The 21,276-nt window shown below is 43.6% G+C and overlaps 1 pseudogene across 1 annotated transcript; it reads right to left on the bottom strand.

Moving 5' to 3' along the window:
- Positions 1–447: 447 nt before the first annotated feature.
- On the bottom strand, positions 448–1,379 carry LOC122421157 (annotated as a pseudogene). The gene has a single exon (XR_006263455.1). The product of XR_006263455.1 is annotated as a ferritin heavy chain-like (transcript).
- Positions 1,380–21,276: the final 19,897 nt, after the last annotated feature.

The following is a 21,276-nucleotide window of genomic DNA, read 5'->3' on the forward strand; positions in this document are numbered from 1 at the left end:
TTTCATTAAGAGACTCTTTAGTTCTTCACTTTCTGCCCTAAGTGTGGTGTCCTCTGTGAATCTGAGGCTATTGATAATTCTCCCAGCAATCTTCATTCCAGCTAGTGCCTCATCAGTCTGCATTTCACGTGATGTATTCTGCATATAAGTTAAATAAACAAGGTGACAATATGCAGCCTTAATGTACTCCTTTCCCAATTTGGAACCAATCTGTTGGTCCATGTCCAGCTCTAATTTTTGCTTCTTGGCCTGCATACAAATTTCTCAGGAGGCAGGTCAGGTGGTCTGGTATTCCCATCTCTTGAAGGATTTTCCACAGTTTGTTGTAGTCCACACAGTCATAGGCTTTGGCATAGTCAATAAAGCAGAAGTAGATGTTTTTCTGGAACTCTTTTGCTTTTTAGATGATCCAACAGATGTTGGCAACTTGATCTCTTTTCCTCTGCCTTTTTTTTTTTTTTTGGGTACCAAATTACTTTATTTGAAGGAATGGTACTAAAGAAAGAACTTAAGTAGATGTTTTGTTACAACTTATAGAAAAGGTGAAGGTAACCCAAATATGCATGCACTGCCTTGGTGACCAGAGGAGTCACCCTTGTGGCTGTGGGAAGCCAGCCTGAGGCTTAGCTCTCACTGTGTCCCAGGGTGTGCTTGTCAAAGAGGTGCTCTGCCATGCCAGATCCAGGGGCCCCCATCTTGCGCAGGTTGGTTACATGGTCACCCAATTCTTTGATGGCTTCCACCTGCTCATTCAGGTAATGAGTCTCAATGAAATCACACAGATGGGGATCATTTTTTTAGTGGCCAGTTTGTGCAGTTCCAGTAGTGATTGATTCACACTTCTTTCCAAGCACAGCGCACATTCCATTGCATTCAGCCCATTCTCCCAGTCATCACGGTCTGGTTTCTTGATATCCTGAAGGAAGATTCGGCTGCCTCGCTGGTTCTGCAGCTTCATTAGTCTCTCAGCATGTTCCCTCTCCTCATGAGATTGGTGAAGAAAGTACTTGGCAAAGTTCTTCAAAGCCACATCATCGCGGTCAAAATAGTAGGACATGGACAGGTACACATAGGAGGCGTAGAGCTCCAGGTTGATCTGGCGGTTGATGGCGGCCTCCGAGTCCTGGTGGTAGTTCTGGCGCACCTGCGAGGGGGATGCGGTCGTCATGGCGGGCGGATGAGAAGGGGCGGTGGCGGCGACGGCGACGGCTGCGCTGCGCTGGAGCGGCGGCGGGGACCTTGGGCCGGTCGGAGGGTGTTGTCAAGTGGGGCCGAGGGCTGGCTCTGAGTAGCCTGCCAGGGCTGGGGGGTGGAAGAGCAGCCGGGTTCCGTTCAAGCACTGTTGAAGCAGGAAACCGCGGCAACTCTCCGCGAAGACTGTCTCTGCCTTTTCTAAATACAGCTTGAACATCTGGAAATTCACAGTTCATGTACTGTTGAAGTCTGGCTTGGAGAATTTTGAGCATTATTTTGCTAGTGTGTGAGATGAGTGCAATTGTGTGGTAGTTTGGACATTTTTGGCATTTCCTTTCTTTGGGATTGGAATGAAAACTGGCCTTTTCCAGTCCTGTGGCCACTGCTGAGTTTTCCAAATTTGCTGGCATATTGAGTGCAGCACTTTCACAGCATCATCTTTTAAGATTTGAAACAGCTCAACTGGAATTCCATCACCTCCACTAGCTTTGTTCTTGCTAATGCTTCCTAAGGCCCACTTGACTTCACCAGGATGTCTGGTTCAAGGTGAGTGATCACACCCTCATGGTTATCTGGGTCATGAAGATCTTTTTTGTATAGTTCTTCTGTGTATTCTTGCCGCCTCTTCTTAATATCTTCTGCTTCTGTTAGGCCATTCCATTTGTGTCCTTTATTGTGCCCATCTTTGCATGAAATATTCCTTGGTATCTTTAATTTTCTTGAGGAGATCTCTATTCTTTCCCATTCTATTGTTTTTCTCTATTTCTCTGCATTTATCACTGAGGAAGGATCACTGATCTAGAACTGGACATCCTGGAGTGATGTATTACTCCAGGGACTTCAGAAGCATTAGTATGGACAAAGCTAGTGGAGGCGATGGAATTACAGTTGAGCTATTTCAAATCCTAAAAGATGATATTGTTAAAGTGCTGCATCAATATGTCAGCACATTTGGAAAAATAACAGTGGTCACAGGGCTGGAAAATTTAAGTTTTAATTCCACTTCCAAAGAAGGACAAAGCCAAGAAGTGTTCAAACTCCCATATAATTGTGGTCATTTCACATGGCAGCAAGGTAATGCTCGTAATCCTTCAAGTTAGGTTTCATCAGTACATGAACAGAGAATTTCCAGATGTGCAAGCTGGATTTGGAAAAGGCAGAGGAACTAGAGATCAAATTGCCAACATCTGTTGGATCATAGAAAAAGCAAGAAAATTCCAGAATAAAATCTACTTCTGCTTCACTGACTATTGTGAAGACTTTGATCACAACAAGCCTACGTAGATCACAACAACCTGGAAAATTCTTAATGAGATGGGACTACCAGACCACCTTGCCTGCGTCCTGAAAATCCTGTATGTAGGACAAGAAATAACAGTTAGAACTGGTCATAAAACAATGAACTGGTTCCAGACTGGGAAAGGAGTACATCAAGGATGTATATTGGCTCCCTGCTTATTTAACTTCTATGCAGAGTACATCATAGGAAATACTGGGCTGGTTGAAGCTCAAACTGGAATCAGATTGCCAGGAGAAATAACAAGAACCTCAGAAATGCAGATGACACCACTCTAATGGCAGAAAATGAAGAGGGACCAAACAGCCTCTTTATGAAGATGAAAGAGGAGAGTGAAAAAACTGGCTTAAAATTCAACTTTCAGAAAACTAAGGTCATGGCATCCAGTTCCATCACTTCATGGCAAATAGATGGGGGAATAAAGGAAACAGTGATAGACTTTATTTTATTTGGCTTCAAAATCACTGTGGACAGTGACTGAAGCCATGAAATGAAAAGACGTTTGGTCCTTGGAAGAAAAGCTATGACAAACTTAGACAGTGTATTGAAAAGCAGAGACATTACTTTACTGACAAAAGTCTGTATAGTCAAAGTTATGGTTTTTCAAGTAGTCACCTATGGATGTGACAGTTGGACTATAAAGATGGCTGAGTGCCAAAGAATTGATGCTTTTGAACTGTGGTGTTGGAGAAGACTCTTGAGAGTCCATTGGACAGTAAGGAGATCCAACCAGTCCATCCTAAAGGAGATCAACACTGAATATTCATTTTAAGAACTGATGTTCAAACTGAAGCTCCGGTACTTTAGCCACTTGATGCGAGGAGCTGACTCATTAGAAAACACCCTCATGCTGGGAAAAAATTGAGGGCAGGAAGAGAAGGGGCAACAGAGGATGAGATGGTTAGATGGTATCACTGACTCAATAGATATGAGTTTGAGCAAACTCCAGGAGATAGTGAGGGACATGGAAACCTGGCATGCTGCAGTCACAAAGAGTTGGACATGACTGAGAGATTGAACAATAACAACAGTGTAACACACAGACTCTGGTTTTTGGTCACAGTCATCTGTGAACATTGACATTCACTGAGATGATCTCCATGATGCTACTGGCCTCTGGTCTTAGAAGCCTCTGCACTCTCCTGAGATGTGTGCAACTGGGGACACACTAAAACTTCAAGTAGCTCTCCTGCACTTTGTGTGTGTGCAGGAAACATAGGGTAGGGGTTTTCTGGGGCCTCACAATTAGACTTTGTCCACAATCACTCAGCTCTAATGCTGTCAAAAGGTGACATAGTTCTGGTGTTGAGGCTTCAGGATATGTGCTGCTTCCTTGGGCTCTGCTGGAAGTGTGGTACAGATCACCTAAGTTCTCAGCTCCTGGAACTTATCTAGAGCCTCATCTTCTTATCTTAAGGTATTCAACCTAGAGGATGATGTACCTTCAATGAGCACTCCCTCCCCGGCATCATGTTGCTTTACTTACCCTCCATTTCCTTTGCTATAGTTTCAAGGGTCTATTCTGAGGAGTGGAAACAGGAGAAGGGTAGGAAAAACTGGCCCTGAGGGCATGCTTATTTTTCCCAAATTTACTGTTATGGCATAAACTTTTGGCTGATGATCCCTCTAAAGTTCATTCTCTGAAACCAATATTTGTCTGTTCTGTATGTTTTCTATCTGCCCTTCACCCCTATGCTCTGGAAGGATGCCTTGTATGGGCTTTATCAGTGGGTGCCTCACCCTCTGGTTCCCAGCTGGTTTGGGACAGAAGGAGCACAAGCCGGACCTAAGGAAAGAAGAGTGTGGGAAGGTGGGTATTTCTATCCCCAGCTCCACCTTTGCCAGGTCACCATAGGCTGTCTAGGTCCCTTGACTGAGTATCTCCACTCCTGTCAAGTAGCCCTCTCTGCAAGGCTCTCTCTTCTGGCTTAGAGTGAGTGGTAAAGGTATCTTGGTGCTATTTGACGTGCATCTCCCCATACATTGTGGTCTTTCTGCACATTGCCTACACCTTCATAAACACCTCCTTTGGGTAAACTCCCTTTACCTTCAGTCCTCTGTTTGCCTGCCTCCTGCAGACCTCCTGGTGACACCCAGTCATCAGTTTCAACACCCTGATTTGATATCAAGAAGTGAGAATTGACTTTTCTTTCTCTTTGCTTCCTATAACAATCTTTTCCTAAGGTAATGGATCCTCTGGTCTAGTTTGAATTAGGAAATTAGTGGGGAAAAAAATGAGTGGTAAGGAGAGGCAAAAAAGATGAAAAAGGATTACCAGTCAAAAAAAAGGTTGGGCTTCACTGGTGGCTCAGTAGTAAATAATCCACCTACCACCGAGCAAGACAGGGGTTCCATCCTTGATCTGGGAAGAGCCCACATGCTTCAGAGCAACTATGCCTATGTGCCACAAATACTGAGCCTATTACCTAGAGCTAGGGGCTGCAACGACTTAAGCCCATGTGCTCTAGAGCCCATGCTCTACAACAAGAGAAGCCACCAATGTTAGAAGCCTGTGCACCACAGCTAGAGTAGACTCCACTCTCCACAACTAGAGAAAAGCCCATGTGTGTGTGCATGAGTGTGTGCTCAGACACTTCAGTCCTGTCTGATTCTTTGCGACCCTATAGACCATAGCTCTCCAGGCTCTTCTGTCCATGGGATTCTCCAGGCAAGAATACTGGAACAAGTTGCCATTTCCTTCTCCAGGGGGATCTTCCAACCCAGGGATCGAACCTAGGTCTTCTTCGTTGCAACCCAGGTCTTTACTGCAGGCAGATTCTTTACTGTCTAAGATACTAGGAGAGCCCAGAGAAAAGCTGAGGTAGCAACAAAGGCTCAGCAAAGCCAAAAATAAATAAATTAATAAAATAAAAAAATTATTTTTTTTTGTAAAAAAGAAAACATAGGTTAACATTTTAAATGAAGTTACCACTAGCTGATTCTTTGTTATTTTTTCATCAATAAGTGGGACTAGTTAGCTAAAGAAGAATATGGGATTTTTTGCCCTAAGCGAGCTATAACTTACTAAGTATAACAGTTGATATTTCAACTCTAAAATGTCCTATGCCAGAAAACTGTAGTCCAGAAAGGGAAAAATTAACTTACTTATTCAATGAAGTCCTCCCAAATAGTTCTTTTTTTTTTTTTTTTCCCAAATAGTTCTTGAATACAGATTCTGTGCTAGTGCTAGAGATATGAAATTAACAAATTCCTACACTTTGGAAACAAACAGAGTCATGAAATAGGATCCTTGCAAACTAATCATACAATCACTCAAAATTCCTCTGTTAGACCTAGTATGTGCTGGCCTCAATACTAGGAACACAATCAGATATAATCTATGCCTTCAGAACTTGCTACCCAGTGATAAAATGGACATTGAGCAAATAATCACACTGAAGAAATGGAGCACATCCTCTATGATTAAAGACTTTAGTGGAGTTTCATAACCAAAGAAAAGCAGACTTACAGGACAGTATGGTGTTTGCAAAGTTCCTTTGGCAGGACTGAATTTGACATGGTGAATTTGAGGGACTGGAGTGGAAAGTTCAATATAGGGGGAAAGCCTAGGGACCCTGCACGTCTTATAGGCTTTGTAATGAGTTCTATAACATGGTCAGTAGTAACAGAGTAATGTACGCTGTGTAGAGGGAACTCATTGAAGAGTAATACCCATATGAACAATCAGGAAAAAATCCATGGAGAGATAATTGGTTTTTAATGGATATTTTATCCCTCTCTCAACTGAGTATGAAAAAGTTCAGTCACTCAGTCGTGTCCAACTCTTTGGGACCCTGTGGACTGTAGACTACTAGGCTTCTCCATCCACGGGATAGAGTACTGGAGTGGGTTGCCACATTTTATCCCTCTCTCAGCTGAGTATAGTGAAAGGCATATGAATGATAGAGGACAGGGCATGTTCAGAAAAGTTCCTGTGACTAGGAGGGCTAAAAGTGGGGATAGAAGGTGAGGCTACAAGGGAGATATTTGAGGTCAGATTACAAGAACTTTCTATGTCAAGCTAGAGCAACCTGGAAGGAAGAATGTTCAAGCTTCTCTAAAGAGCAGTCAGCCAGTGACTGGGTAGGGTGGGGCCTAGGATTCAGGACCAGAGAGTAGTTTGTTCAACAACTTCCCTTTAAGAAGAGACCAAGGCATTTCTGACATCCTCTGATTCACTAGTAAGATTTGTAGACTCAGCCATCCCAGGCTTGAAGATTTCTGGTAGGTAATGAGCAGAGTGTAAGACGTGAAGTGTATGCATCATGATATGCCTGATTTTCAAGAGAAACAAAGAAGTTTATTTTAAGCTTAGAGAGAAAACCATGGGTTAGTTTCTTGACACTGCTTTAACAAATTATGATGTGGCTTAAAACAACAGAGAAGTATTGCCTTGCAATTCTAAACACCAAAAAATCCAAAATTAGAATTAGCCAGGCTATGATCTCTCCAGATGCTCTAGTGGAATATCTTTTCTTCTTCAAATTCCGGTGTGGCTCCAGATGTTCCTTGGCTAGTGGCAACATCACTTTAGTTTCTGTCTCTGTCTTAACATGGCCTTCCAGTCTTCTCTCTGTTTTTTCTTCTCTATGTGTCTCATAGAGAATATTTATTCTTGGATTTAGAGTCTACCAGTTAATCCAGGATAACCTACTTATTTTGAGAACCTTAACTTTATTACATCTCAGGACGTTTTTTTTCCAAATAAGGTCACATGCACAGGTTCTGGGGATTAGGATACGGACATCTTTTTAGGGACCACTGTTCAACCCGCTATGGGCTTCCCAGATGGCTCTAACGGTAAAGAACCCGCCTGTGAGCACAGGAGACAACAGGAAACACGAGTTTGATCCCTGGGCCAGGAAGATCCCTTGGAGAAAGGTATGTCCATCCACTCCATTATTCTTAGCTGGAGACTCCTGTGGACAGAGGAGCCTGGTGGGCTATGGCTCATAGGATTGCAAAGAGTCATGACTGAAGTGACTTAGCACACATGCATGCATTCATCTCACTAAGATCAGTGCCAGAGTCTGTCAGGTGCTTATGGAAACCTTGTAAGACTTTCTAATGCATTAAATTATCTTTCAGATTGTTATCTATATAGAAACCAAATAAGAAAAAGAGAATGCTTCACATGAGCAAAACTTGTTATAAAACTCTTGATTCCGCTGTACACCAAAGTCCTGAATTCAAGTAAATGGGGATGTGAAGGCCTGTTTGAAGATAATTTTTATCTAGTTTTAATACAAAAGTTTATGTCACCTCTGATGCCAAATAAAAGAAGAAGTAGGCAACATATACTCATTGGAGTCCTAAAGTACCTTAGAGTCTGTTTCTGAATAAGAATGCCTCAATGAATGTTTGTTGGTTCCTGGGCTTAAAAACAAGAGCCCTGACTAGAGAGATGTTCTCGTTAACCAGAACTCAGGGGTTGTCTGATGCCTTTCTCAACAATATCCTGGTTCTGAGAAATTAAATTAAACATGAAATTTCTCTGCCACTGAACAGTTTGTTGGAATCCTCCTAATAAAAATTCATTTGAATGCACCACTCAGCAGAATTCTGTGTAATTCTAGATGAGGAAAATTATTTCAGAAATATCTTCCTGTATTTGATTCTGTAATGAATATACTTATTCTTATCACATACCCCTAATATTGCGAGTGTTACTGCATGTTAAAGAGTGTATTTGTTAAAGGGTCACATTAGATAATCCTGGCCGCGTACTAGCCATCAGTTCATTTGGGATGTGCCTTAATTCCTTCCTGCTTCTGAGATTGTGGGAAAGGGAAATAATGAATTTCTTTTTTCAATCATGTCACAAAAAGTAAATACAAACTTAAGTCCCCAAAGAAATTTCCCCATTAACACAACTTTTGAAAATAACTTGCACCAGAAGTCCCTCATGCTGCCGCTCTAAAACCCTCACAGAAGAGGAACTTGGGAGAGGAACATGTGGAAACTTCTTACCTAAACAGAGCTGGAGTGTTCCTTATGGCCCATTTGAGGCATCAACATCCTTATAGACTCTTCAGACAACTTACCCAGGCTCTTTGGGGGCTGAAGAGGCCAGTCCAGGTTGCTGAAGTTCAAATTAGACAGTTTTTGGAAAAAAAAAAAAAAAAGCTATTTCATTTTGCTAGCTTTAAACTACACAGAATAATTAAAAATAGTGCCAGTGAAGGGTGGGACAGTTGGAGCCCTTGCTGAGCCTACTTCAATGAAATATTAATTGTAATTTGCAGCACTGATTTTTATATCGTGTATTAAAACCATATATTTTCTTTTGCAGGCTAAGCATACTCCCTACAATGGCATTTCCCCTCTTTCTGGGTTGTACTCATCTGCCTAATCAAGGCTGAGTTACTAGTGACTGATTGAATTTTTCATGTATGTTTCATAGGTTCCTAAGTTTCACAAGTCAGAGGGCACAAGCAGTTTATTATACCCAATGATTCCAAAATGAACTTTGACTGTACACTGAACTCGTTAAATTACTTTTTTCTACTAGGATTTTCCAACATCTTTACCTGATAAATTTTTTCTACAGTTATATCTGATACATATTTTTCTACAGCTAAATAATGATAGTTATTAAAACTAAATTCCCTTTCTGGCTTACTTCACTCTGTATAATGGGCTCCAGTTTCATCCATCTCATTAGAACTGATTCAAATGAATTCTCTCTCTCTCTTTTTTTTTGTCATCATCCAAAGGTGCCACCACTTTTATTTGTTTACCAGATCATAAGATGATACTGGCCCATTACCCTTGACCTAGTCAGACCTCTACAAAAGACTTAATGGTGCTATTTGGAATGCATTTCCTTGCTGCTTTGCACAGCAAGTGGCTTTTGCATTGTTGCATAGACAGTGATGGGAACATCGGTCATTGTCAGGCAATGAGTTCCAGGGCATCTTCGGAGTTGCCTGGCTGGTGACATCTCTTTCCCATTACAGGCAGCACTGGCTGAGTAATATTCCATGGTGTATATGTACCACAGCTTCCTTATCCAGTGACCAATACAGTATACTAATGCATATATATGGAATTTAGAAAGATGGTAATGATAACCCTATATGCAAAACAGAAAAAGAGACACAGATGTACAGAACAGACTTTTGGACTCTGTGGGAGAAGGCGAGGGTGGGATGTTTAGAGAGAACAGCATCGAAACATGTATATTATCAAGGGTGAAACAGATCACCAGCCCTGGTTGGATGCATGAGACAAGTGCTTGGGGCTGGTGCATTGGGAAGACCCAGAGGGATCGGGAAGAGAGGGAGGTGGCAGTGGGGATTGGGATGGGGAATACATGTAAATCCATGGCTGATTCATGTCAATGTATGACAAAAACCACTACAATATTGTAAAGTAATTAGCCTCCGACTAATAAAAATAAATGGAAAAAAAAAATCCCTTCCTTAAAATCACTCCATTAATGCCAACACCAAAAGTGTCACATTCAATTTTTAAAGCATGTTAGGTCCAAGAAAGTGTCTCAAAGTTAACAAAAACTGATCAGGTAAGGAGACCTGGAGCAGAATGCGTGCAGATTCTTGCCCGCAAGCAGCAAATCTACAAAAGCTTTGCATGTCTAACCGGTCCAAATACAAAGCTGAGTCAGACAGATGGTGCCATGCAAGAATCCCTTCTTCAAGGTAGAACTTCACCAGAAGATGCTCACTAGCAGGAATTACCAGTAACTTTCTGGCTTAGAGCCTCATAGAATGATATTGATTTTCATTGACTTAATAGTCTATGCTGTGGAATAACAGAGATTTTAAAAGGACTGATTCAGCAAGTGGTTTTCTCATCATAATTTACAACCATTGGACAAATACTGCAGACTCTTCTCTTTCTCCAAGCCCATCTCCCCTTATCTTCCTGATTAAGTCATGGGCATCACACATCTTGCCTTTCACACTGCCAAACCAAGAACACTTATTTTTCAATGAATTTTTCCTCATCCCCCAAATCTGAACCAAATCCTTGAATCAGGGCTCTCTGTAATAAATGCTTTCTGGTTCTTTGCTTCCAGTTTCTTCCTGCTGAACAACTATCTTCATCAGATGCCAGAATAAAATTCTCTAAAATGGCATCTCAATATCTTAAAGCTCTTTGTCATCTCCTCATTTCTATCAGAGCACATCCATACTCCTTGGGGTGTTTCAAGTCTTATCACCATCTAGCTTCAACCTGCTGCCCTAGCCTCTTTCTTTTAATTCTCTTCCACCAATACGTAGTGCCCTTTTAAAGATGAGTTTGGCCACCTTTGAGCTCCTACTGAGGCATAGGAATATGCAAGTAGAGCTCCAGTTATTTCCAGCTACCGATAATTAAGCAGTCACTGTGTAAACCCCAACTACAGACATCAGCAAAGCCCAGACACATAAAATCCATAATTTTCTTTTACTGTGACAGATATGATTTGCTGTCAAGGTGTGTTTTGAAATGTGCTCTATCCACCGCTGATCTGCATTTTTATACAGACTCCAGCAACATGCTGCCCAAGCTCAAAATGCTTTCACTTATTGAAGAAGGAATTCATAGGGCCAGGACTCCATCTCAGGCCTATCTGTGCTGATCATGCTCGGCTGCCTCTCCAGTGGACTCTGAACTCTCTGCTTAGTGCCTGTGGGAACGACAATGGAAGGATAAGACCCCCTCCGGACAGGGGAATCTTGAAGATCACATCCAGGTTACTCATCGCCTAAGAGGAAACATACCATAATCACCCCTGTCTCCAGACAGGTCATAAACATTTTCTGTATCTATCATGATGTAATCACAGGCTTTTCGATTATTAACTGGTTGGAACGTGACCACAAGCTTATTGATTATTAACTGTTTGGAATGTAACTGCGGGCTTATTGATTATTGACTGTTTGAACACATAACACGTGAATGATGGGGTTATTGTAGTTGTATTTACCCTTCCTTTGTTTATGTAAGTCTCAAGGGAATTGGGGTGGTGGGTTTGGACACGTACACATGGGGTATAAAAGATTTTCACAAATGCTGGTCGGGGTCCTTGGTTAAGAGGAGACTCTGCCTTGGACCCGCTGGTATAATAAACTGCACTCCACTATCTGCATTGTCCTTCTGAGTGAGTTTGTTTCCCGGAAAGCATGGCTATAACATTTGGTGCATTGGCCGGGAAACTCCTCACTTTGAGGAGACAGGTCTCATTTGAGGCCACCCCGAGGCTTTGTAGCTTGAATCTCCTAGAGGGGGGAAGGTGCCTCGCCCCTCTGGAAGGATTCTGCTTCTCAACGCCCGGACCTTTCACGTCAGCAGGTAGTGGACGGCAGCAGGGGAACTGAGCGCTGAGGTGAGGAGGAGCCCACACAGCAGGGTGGAAGAGGGGGCCTGATCACCCCCCTGGGAGGGACTAGAAGGAGCGGGGACCCACAGGAGCCTGGAATAGGCAGGCGGCGATTGCTTGGTACACAGGTCGACGAGCGTGCTAGGGTTTAGGAAGGAAATTTGTGAAGGTCATTTAGGAGGTGTGTCCATGCCATCTTGGGGAAAATTATTACCAAGCTATCGCCAGGGGATTTTTAGGATAGGAAACTGGTCCTTGTATGCTCGTATTCTGCCCTCCCCCAGGAGGTGTCCTGTCTGCTGTGAAATTCTTGACCCCCTTGGAATTGTTAGGCTAGAAGGAGGGGGATACAGAAGTGAATATGAATTGGCTTTTCCGGAGATGGCGTGGGACATGGGATATTTAACCCATCTGTGTTTTCATCTGCACCTGATCAAGCCCACCAAGGCAGAATGGACTTTAAGGGAGACTTTCTGGTTCAGCTGTGCTGACCGGCAGGTGAAGACACGCTGATCCCCCTTCTCTCTCTGGGATCTGGCAGATCTTCTCAGCCTAATTAGGAAGGAGGCAGAATGGCAATTTAAGTGTCACTGAGTGGAAATATCAGAAGTACATAGAGTACTGAGAACTTCGTAGACAGAACGAAAAGGAAAAGTAGAAGAAGGTCTGAGAAGGTAAGCAAGATGGGGGGAAGTGAATCTAAGGCAACTGTATTGGAGTGCATAATTAAAAATTTAAAGAAGGGATTAGGAGGAGACTATGGGGTGAAGATGAAGCCTAACTGCCTCCACATACTCTGTGAGGTTGAATGGCCCCCTATGGGAGCAGGATGGCCACCAGAGAACACCGTGAACTTAAAAATAGTGGAAGCAATCCATACAGTAGTCACAGGAGAGCCAGGACACCTGGTTCAATACCCATCTATTGACTCATGGCTAGGGTTAGTTTGAGACCCTCCTACTTGGACAAGGTTCTGTATCCAGAAGGGAAAGGGAAAAATATTAATGGCACAAAAATTGACTGATGATAAAAAAGGAAATTCTACAGGATATGGACTGGGATGACCTGACCCCTCCCCCATGCTGGATAATGACACGCCTGCCTCCCAGTGCTTCACCAGGACCGGAGGCCGACTTAATGTCCGATCCAGGGCCAGGTGAAGTTTCTGCAACAGCCACTGCTCCTCCGCCAGCTTTCCCGGAGTTCGTAGAGCCGCCTTTTGGGCAGGCTCCGATCCCGGTGACAGAAGCCTCTGGCCAACACTTCCAGGATCCAGCTCCAACCGAACCGCCCAAGCTATACCCGCCTCTCCTGGTGAGTACTGACAAGAAGGGGAGGGAGACGGAATTAAGCAGAGACTGCGCTCTGCCAGAGAGCCAGAGGGAAGGAAAGAGAACAGACAAGAGACTTACAGTGCAAGGTGCTGCTCTGGGAAAGTCTATCTTGGGCCCTCCGGAAAACCTCATCTGCCCCAGGGACAGGACAGTCCTTCAGCCGGTCCCAAGGGAGGCCCCAGGCCTGTTACAGCCAAACCAGTGTGCCCGGTGCCGAGGTTTTGGCCACTGGAAGGATGAATGCCTTAAGGCAAGGAAGGAAGAGGAAGCTCCCGCAGTTGTGGGGCTTGCTGACTTGGAAATTAACTAGGGCTGCCACGGCTCAGAGATATCAGGTCCCTGAGAGCCCATGGTAACCGTAAAAGTGGAGGACCAAAATATTGACTTCATGGTGGATACAGGAGCAGAACAAAACCTGTGGCACCACTGTCCAAAAAGACTACCAATGTAACTGGGGTATCGGGAGAAGAGATGATTAAATCATTTTGCCAGCCCAGAAAATGTCAGATGAGGGAGGGGGCACCAAGTGACATTCCTGAGTGCCCAGTACCCCTGTTGGGAGGAGACTTGCTCTCCAAACTAGGAGCACAGGTGACTTTCTCCCCTGAGGAGAGGCCCACCTTCTGGACAGACTATATGACTTATTTGCCCTCTTTCAGTGCCAACCCAAGATGAGTGGAGGTTGCATGAGCCTCTGAAGGCAGAACCGGGTGGGCCGGAAGAGCATGAGAGAGCTAACTCAATTGTTCCCTGAGGTCTGGGTGGAAGACAATCCCCCCTCCCCTCAGGCTGGCTGAACATCACGCCCCAGTGATAATGGAACTCAAACCAGGCATCATCCCGGTTAGAGGGCGCTGGTACCCGCTATGGATGGAGGCCTGAACCGGCATATTGCCCTACATCAATAGATTGAAACAAGCAGGCATTCTAGTAGAGTGCCAGTCGGCTTGGAACACGCCAATCCTGCCAGTCAAAACAGAAGGAGGACAGGACTATAGGCCTGTACAAGATCTCAGGCTAGTCAACCAGGCTACTGTGACTTTACACCCCACTGTTCCAAACCCCTATACCTTGCTTAACCTCCTCCCGCTGAGGACTAAAGTTTACACTTGCCTAGATCTCAAGGATGCCTTCTTCTGCATACACCTCGCCCCAGCATCACAGCCCATCATTGCCTTTGAATGGGAAGATCCAGTCGGGAGCACCAGATAACAAAGGCTAACTCCACAGCCATCTTTGGGGAAGCCTTGGCTTCTGATCTGGACTCATTCCATCTGGAAGAGTATGGATGTCAGCTCCTACAACACAGGGATGACCTGCTGTTGGCTGCCTGAGACCAAGGAAAAATGCTGGAAAGGGACAAATGCACTGCTCCAGCTGTTGATGGAAGCAGGTTACTGGGTGTCGAAGAAGAAGGCACAGATCTACAAAGAGGAGGTAAGGTATCTGGGGTTTGTTTTAAAGAAGGGCTCAAGGTTCCAGACCCTAATTGGGTCCTATATACTAATGGCACTAGCCTGATAAAACAAGAACAACGGCTGTCGGGTTAGCCAGAGCGGAAGGGGCCATCAAGACTGAAAAGAGATGGTGGGAATTGTCAAGTAGCAAATTATTGGTACCGGAGGAGCTGGCACACACTCTAGTAAGCCAAACACACCAAGCGACCCACCTAGGCCATGCTGCCTGCTCTCAGGTTAATGCCGCCTCTCGGGTATTCAGACAAAATCCTCTGGGTATTCAGCTGAAAGGCACACTGCCCCTTGAACACCTGGGAGTGGACTTCACTGAAATGAAAGCTCACCGACACTACCGTTACCTGCTGGTCATGGTATGTGCGTTCTGGAGATAGGTAAAAGCTTTTCCTACCTGGACTGAAAGAGCATCAGATGTAGCCCGGTGCCTGCTTAGGGAAATGGTTCCCAGATTTGCATTTCCTACCAGCATTGGATCAGGCAATGGCCCGGCTTTTGCAGCTGATTTAGTACAACAAGTAAGCAAAACTTTAAACATCAAATGGAAACTGCACACTGCATATAGGCCCAGAGTTCTGAGATGGTGGAATGAATCAACCGGACACTTAAAGAGACTCTCCAAGTGGATCAGAGAGACTGAATGCTCCTGAGTGGATTTGCTTCCGATGGCTATGCTCAGACTCAGGATGACCCCACAGTCCCAAGGCTATTCTCCATACGAAATTGTGTATGGGAGGCCTCCTCCCATAATAAAACAGGTGTCAACAAATTTGCCTCAGGTAAGTGGGGATAGGATTTCACAGCAGATGGAACTGGGTAAGGTAATAAATCGGGTAACTAAGTTTGTACAAGAAAGGGTGCTGTTCCCCCTTGGGGAACAGATTCATGAGTTTACACTTGTTGACCAAGTATGGGTCAAAGATTGGAAACATGATTTGCTAACCCTTTGGTGAAAGGGCCCTTATGTTATTCTAACTACCCCTACTGCAGTTAAAGTTGCAGGTATTGTCCCTTGATCCATCACACCAGAGGGAAGAAGGCATACCACTCTGACCCGGAGGACGCTGAGTGGACCACCCAGAAGGACCCCACCGACCCATGGGAAACCAAGATCATTCTGAGGAGGAAGAAGAAAACGAGGTTCTGGACGAGCCCTCTACAGGATGGAGCTGGGTAAACGACTCCTGCTGCTCAGCCTCACCAATGCAATTCTGAACCTGACCACTGCTCCTGCACAGGACAACGTCTTCATCTCGTGGGCCACAACTCCGCCAACTGTTGGGTATGTGGGGCTATGCCCCTGGCAGTAATGGACAGACTCCCCTGGTGGGTATCACCACTCCATTCTTCTCTTTCACCAACCATAACCTTTCTTTGCTCTCCTGGTGTAAGAAGAAACCATCAATGGCCCAGGGACATAGGGTTACATTTAACATGAACACCAGCCTTACGGAGATAACAAAGGCTTATACCTCATATATGAAAATTAAAGAGGAAAAGGGCTCCTTTACAAAAGGGGGACAGGCCTCCCGGTACCTTGAGCAATACTACCAGGTCTGGGATGAATATTTCTGGATGACTCCTGAGAAAGGACAGTTGATTGCCCCTGCTACTATTTGCTGGGAACAAAAAGAACAGAAAGTTGGATTTGGAGACTGTCCCCTAGACCCAAAAGAATTGTTATTTGTCCCCTAAACAATGTAAACAAATCTTGGAAGTTACCTATCACCCCAATCAGTCTGCTCAGTGGCCTGGTTATAATCCTGGAATCCGCTGGGTAGCCCCCAATGGGACCCAGTGGCTCTGTGGGCTTAACTTATGGCCATGGTTACCAGTTGGCTGGGTGGGGCATTGCACATTAGGATTAAGCCTAGCCTACACCAGCCTCCAGTAACCTGCCTTATCTGCATGCAAGATGGACACGATGACTATCTTGCCGCCTCGTTTGTACCCTCTGTAGGGACAACAGATATCATGGTGAAGGTAGAGCCTTAACTAATTTCACTAAACAGGCCCTCTTAGACAGTACTAAAGCCATTAAGGCTAAATACCGGCACGAGACTGATAGTCAACAAGTACCATAAGGGAAAGTTGAAAAGAACTTTGAAGAGAGAGTTCAAGAGGGCATGAAACAGTTAATGAAGAACAGATTCAGATGAAGAAGGGAGTAATTCAAAATAGGATGGCATTAGTCATACTCACAGCTGCCCAAGGAGGTACTTGCACCACAATTAAAGTCGAATATTGTGTGTACATCCCTGACCTGTCTGAAAATGTATCTACCGCCTTGGAGGATATGCAATGAAAATATTCCCTTTTGGACTTCAGTCCTCTCCTGGGTAAAGGGAGACTGGTGGAAAACCATTGTAACTGTTGTTATAGTAATCTTAATCATACTGCTTTGTGGGCCCTGCTTCCTACAATGCCTTGTGAATTTTGTAACCCAGAGGTTGATAGCATTCTCTCATGTGGGTGGCAGGAGGGCTAAGGTATAATATATCTCAATGAATGATGCTCGTTATGGAAACTAAGAGCATCAAGAGGGGGGAATGAAGAAGGAATTCATAGGGCCAGGACTCCTTCTCAGGCCTATCTGTGCTGATCATGCTCGGCTGCCTCTCCAGTGGACTCTGAACTCTCTGCTTAGTGCCTGTGGGAACAACAATGGAAGGATGAGACCCCCTCCGGACAGGGGAATCTTGAAGATCACATCCAGGTTACTCATCGCCTAAGAGGAAACATACCATAATCACCCCTGTCTCCAGACAGGTCATAAATATTTTCTGTATCTATCAGGATGTAATCACAGGCTTATTGATTATTAACTGGTTGGAACGTGACCACAAGCTTATTGATTATTAACTGTTTGGAATGTAACTGCGGGCTTATTGATTATTGACTGTTTGAACACATAACACGTGAATGATGGGGTTATTGTAGCTGTATTTACCCTTCCTTTGTTTATGTAAGTCTCAAGGGAATTGGGGTGGTGGGTTTGGACACGTACACATGGGGTATAAAAGATTTTCACAAATGCTGGTCGGGGTCCTTGGTTAAGAGGAGACTCTGCCTTGGACCCACTGGTGTAATTAACTGTACTCCACTATCTGCATTGTCCTTCTGAGTGAGTTTGTTTCCCGGAAAGCATGGCTATAACATTATCATTATACATTCAGCTTACTTCTAAGCTGATTCTTTGCACTTTGGAGGATCCATCAAATTAGAATTTCAGAAAGTATATTACATGATACAGTAGGGCAGCTCAGTTCAGCTGCTCAGTCATGTCCAACTCTTTGTGACCCCATGGACTACAGCATGCCAGGCTTCCCTGTCCATCACCAACTCCCAGAGCTTGCTCAAACTCATGTCCATCAAGTCAGTGATGCCATCCAAGAACCTCATCTTCTGTCATTCCCTTCTCCCCCTGCCTTCAATCTTCCCCAGCATCAGGGTCTTTTCCAGTGAGTCAGCTCTTCACATCAGGTGGCCAAAGTATTGGAGCTTCAGCTTCAGCATCAGTCCTTCCAGTGAATATTCAGGACTGATTTCCTTTAGGATTGACTGGTTGGATCTCCTTACAGTCCAAGGGACTCTAAAAGGTCTTCTCCTATACCACAGTTCAAAAGCATCATCTTTGTTTGTAGTTCAACTTTCACATGCATACATGACTACTGGAAAAACCATAGCTTTGACTAGACAGACCTCTGTTGGCAAAGTATTGTCTCTGCTTTTCAATATGCTGTCTAAGCTTGTCATAGTTTTTCTTCCAAGGAGCAAGCATCTTTTAATTTCATGGCTGCAGTCATCATTTGCAGGGATTTTGGAACCCAAGAAAATTAAGTCTCTCACTGTTTCCATTGTTTCCCAGTCTATTTGCCCTGATGTGATCGGACAAGATGCCGTGATCTTAGTTTTCTGAATGTTGAGTTTTAAGTCAAATTTTTCACTCTCCTCTTTCGCTTTCATCAAGAGGCTTTTTAGTTCTTTGCCTTCTGCTATAAAGGGGGTGTCATCTGCATATCTGAGTTTATTGATATTTCTCCCAGCAATCTTGATTTCAGCTTGCGCTTCATCCAGCCTGGCATTTCGCATGATGTATTCTGCATAAAAGTTAAATAAACAGGGTGAGAATATACAGCCTTGACATACTCCTTTCCCAATTTGGAACCAGTCTATTGTTCCATGTCCAGTTCTAACTGTTGCTTCTTGACCTGCACACAGATTTCTCAGGAGGCAGGTCAGGTGGTCTGGTATTCCTATCTCTTTAAGAATTTTGCACAGTTTGTTGTGATCCACGTGGTCAAAGGCTTTGGCATAGTCAATAAAGCAGAAGTACATGTTTTTTTCTGGAACCCTCTTGCTTTTTTGATGATCCACAGAATGTTGGCAATTTGATCTCTGATCCCTCTGCCTTTTCTAAATCTGGCTTGATCATCTGGAAGTTCACGGCTCATGTATTAGTGAAGCCTGGCTTGGAGAATTTTGAGCATTACTTTGCTAGCGTGTGAGATGAGTGTAATTGGGCCGTAGTTTGAACATTCTTTTGCATTGCCTTTCTTCAGGATTGGAATTAAAACTGAACTTTTCCAGTCCTGTGGCCACTGCTGAGTTTTCCAAATTTGCTGGCATATTGTGTGCAGCACTTTCACAACATCATCTTTTAAGATTTGAAATAGCTCACCTGGAATTCCATCACCTCCACTAACATTGTTCTTGGTGATGCTTCTTAAGGCCCACTTGACTTCGCATTTCAGGATGTCTGGCTCTAGGTGGGTGATCACACCATCGTTGATTATCTGGGTTATGGACATCTTTTTTTGTACAGTTCATCTGTGTATTCTTGCCACCTCTTAGTATTTTCTCTTCTGTTAGGTCTACACTATACAGCAGTTCAGCTGTAGACTAATGACTGTTAATCAGAAAAAAAATTGCAATCTTTTCTTTTCTTTTTGTAATAACAAAATTCTAGTATGTCTTTCTCTAGGACTTTCAAAGCCTTTAAATAGGCATTATGAATTTTCAAGTGAGAATGATGGGCATTAGAGAATATAAACCTGTCCAGACTCAGTGTTCTTGGAAATTTTCTTTTTTCTCCCTTCTGCTTTCCTTTTACCTTCCTTCCCTTCTTTTTTTTTCTTTTTTTCTTTTGAGGAGGATTTATAATATTTGGAGCTTATTTTGAAAAATAGCATTTTTTTTTTTTTTTACTTTTCTGTTGTCATTCCTTTAGGCCTATGGAAGATTCTGCCATAAGTTACAACTTCAGAATAAAATCCTGGACATCAAATGGCATTCGCAGAGCATTTACCTTTCTGTTTTCTGCATCAGTTTTGAGTTGGGAGGTCTAGCCATTTACTGCCTGTATTAGTCTGCTTGGGTTGTCATAACAAAGTACCACAGACTAGATGGCTCAAACATGTCAGCAAGGTTTGTTTCTCCTGAGGCCTCTCTTCTCAGCTAGTCATTCATCTCCTCTGTGTGTCTTCACACGGTCTTCACTTTGTACCATCTGTGCCCAAATTTCTTGGACATCAGTCACATTGGATTAGGGCCCACCAACTAATGATCTCATTTTTACTTAATTATCTCTCTAAAGACCTTACCTCCAAATACAGTCACATTCTGAGGTTCTGTGTGTTGGAATTCCCCAGTTGCTCAGATGGTAAAGAATCTGCCTGCAATGCAAGAGACCCGAGTTCCATCCCTGGGTTGGAAGATCCCCCTAAAGATGGGAATGACAATGGTGGGAATAGACCAAAACACTATCAGAGCTCAAAGACTGTATTTATAGGATTATTTGGACTGAAAGGAATGTTGGACAGGCCCAGGAAATAGAACACCTGAGATAGACTCTCAGTAGAGGGCAGGCGTTTCTTGTAATGATGCAGGATGAACCTACCCTTTAGTAATAAGAAGGCTGAGGAGTCGGGGTAAAACATAGAAAAAGAGTCTGTACAATACCAGAGCCTCAAGCAAAAACTGAACCCGTCCTAATGTGCTTGGTGTCTGGGCAGAGGACATGCAATGCACTGCACATGTATACTCTAATTGTTCAATACTCCTAAGAGCTAGGTACTCTATCAATCGCCATTTTGTCTATAAAGATATTGAGATTCAGAGAAGTATAATAATAGGCCAAAGGTTTCAGATTAATATGGTTCACCTGAGATGTGAACCAAAACATCTTTACTCCAGAGTCTACTTCGTGAGCATTTCTCAGCCTGTCTAGAATCTTATTAGCTGTATGCCTTTATGAAAGTCAAATTTCAGCATTTCAGCATTTCCACCTGCAAATGGGACTAATGAAACATATTTCCCCTTTACAGAGGCTATTAAAACTCTTTCCCCAACTTCATTAAGAAAAGCCAAGGCAATAAAGAAGAGGTGAGAGGAGTTATGGTGAACTTCCCAAAAATTTCTTGGACTCTAGAATTCCTCTGTGTTCATGAACAATTTGTTCTGTCATTCATACACTCATTTATTCACTCATTCACTGTTCCAGTATTGACCTACTCTGTCAATAATAATACTGGTAATAATAGCTAGCATTTGCTAGGTCTGATAAGGGCCAGGCCATTTCTCACAATGTTATCCATTAAATTCCTGCAAATTCATTGAGAGAATAATGGTGAGAACCACATAATTTATTTC

This window comes from Cervus canadensis, chromosome 18, assembly GCF_019320065.1.
Source record: "Cervus canadensis isolate Bull #8, Minnesota chromosome 18, ASM1932006v1, whole genome shotgun sequence".
In the NCBI taxonomy this organism is placed as follows: domain Eukaryota; kingdom Metazoa; phylum Chordata; class Mammalia; order Artiodactyla; family Cervidae; genus Cervus; species Cervus canadensis.